The 2,057-nt window shown below is 48.0% G+C and overlaps 1 pseudogene; it reads right to left on the bottom strand.

The window, feature by feature from the left end:
* Positions 1-565: 565 nt before the first annotated feature.
* LOC131518738 (large ribosomal subunit protein uL23-like) lies at positions 566-1,152 on the bottom strand (annotated as a pseudogene).
* Between the last annotated feature and the right edge of the window lie 905 nt (positions 1,153-2,057).

Here is a 2,057-nt window from a genome sequence, read left to right as displayed (position 1 = left end):
CCTGGGTGGCTCAGTCGGTTGAGCATTCAACTCTTCATTTTGGCTCAGGTCATGATCTCTCGGTTGGTGGGATCGAGTCCTGCGTTGAACTCTGTGCTAACAGCTTGGAGCCTGCTTGGGATTTTCTCTCTCTCTCTCTCTCTCTCTCTCTCTCTCTCTTTCACTGCCCCCCACTCTCGCTCTCAAAATAAATGAATATTTAAAAAGTGTTATGGCCAGAAACATAATACATCTTCATTGGAAAACTTGCAAATAATGTACAAGAGAAAGAAAAAAAAAAAAACACTTGATAATATCTGCACTTATTTTTTTTTTTTTTAATTTTTTTTTTAAACGTTTTTTATTTATTTTTGGGACAGAGAGAGACAGAGCATGAACGGGGGAGGGGGAGAGAGAGAGGGTGACGCAGAATCGGAAACAGGCTCCAGGCTCCGAGCCATCAGCCCAGAGCCTGACGCGGGGCTCGAACTCACGGACTGCGAGATCGTGACCTGGCTGAAGTCGGACGCTTAACCGACTGCGCCACCCAGGCGCCCCTGATAATATCTGCACTTATTAACCACTCTTGACCTTCTAGAATGTTCCTTACAGATCTTTCAAGGCAAATGAAAAATTTTTTTTTTCTAATGGTGAAAAAATTTATATTTAGATTTGGCCAGCTGGACTCAGTTTAGATGATCCCCATTTTGTTGGCAACATCCAAAGCATCATGGTCGGGAGCCAGTCGAGCATATGCCGTCTTCTCTCTATCGGGCCTGATCCGGGGGTTGACCTTGGCCACGTCAATGTCATAGAGCTTCTTCACAGCTTGTTTGACCTGGTGCTTTGTTGGCCTTGACATCTATGATGAACACAAGTGTGTTATTGTCTTCTATTTTCTTCCTATCTGACTCCGCAGTCAGGGGGAGCTTGATGGTGGCATAGTGGTCAAGCTGGTTTCTCCTAGGGGGCCTCTTTCCAGGATATTTGGGCTCCCCTAGGAGACGCAGTGTCTTGGGCCATAGGAAAGTAGGTGACGTGCGGATCTTCTTTTTTTTTATGGCTGTGGACGCCTTTCAGCGCTGCTTTCTTGGCCTTCGAAGCCTTTGCTTGGGCTTTGGTTTCGGGGGGCGGGGGTGGGGCAGGGGCTTCCTTCTTCGCCTTTGGTGCCATCTTTGTGAAGGGGGAAAATATTTTTCTTTTTTTTTTTTTTTTAAATTTTTTTTTTCCAACGTTTTTTATTTATTTTTGGGACAGAGAGAGACAGAGCATGAACGGGGGAGGGGCAGAGAGAGAGGGAGACACAGAATCGGAAACAGGCTCCAGGCTCCGAGCCATCAGCCCAGAGCCTGACGCGGGGCTCGAACTCACGGACCGCGAGATCGTGACCTGGCTGAAGTCGGAGGCTTAACCGACTGCGCCACCCAGGCGCCCCTGGGAAAATATTTTTCAACGTAAGTCAACTCCCGTGATACGTTTTACCCTAGAACATTTTTTGTCTCACTCAGCACAGCCGAGGTGCGGTGCCTTTCCACGTCAGGACGTGTAGACCCACGGCTACACAGCACAGCATTTTTATCCCCGGATGATGGGGACTTAGGTTGTCTCTCCCATTTGATTTCCTCTTGCTTCTCTCTCACTCCCGGGACAATATGCTCCATAAGAACAGAAAACGTATCTGTCTGTGTGCCGCCTCCCCCACACGGCGTGGGTGCGGGAGGGAGCGGACAAGTTTCAGTGAACGTGCTTGCACACACGCCTGTGACAACTAGTTTAACTATGTTTGCAAGAAAATTCCTGAAATTCGGATTGTTGGCCCCCAAAGAATACACATTCTTAAGTTTTTTGGGTTTTCTTATAAATATATATTTTTAAATGTTTATTTACTTTTGAGAGAGAGAAAGGGCACGAGCAGGGGGAGGGGCAGAGAGGAAGGGGGACAGAGGATCCAAAGCAGGCTCTGTGCGCACAGCAGGGAGTCCCATGTGGGGCTTGAACTAAGGAACTGCGAGATCCTGAACTGAGCTGAGGTCAGCCACTCAACTGACTGGGCCACCCAAGAGCCCCCACATTCTTAA

This window comes from Neofelis nebulosa, chromosome 8 (genome assembly GCF_028018385.1).
Source record: "Neofelis nebulosa isolate mNeoNeb1 chromosome 8, mNeoNeb1.pri, whole genome shotgun sequence".
Lineage (NCBI taxonomy): Eukaryota > Metazoa > Chordata > Mammalia > Carnivora > Felidae > Neofelis > Neofelis nebulosa.
The sequence above is the reverse complement of the archived record's forward strand: the minus strand, read 5'-3'. Positions and strand labels throughout refer to the sequence as shown.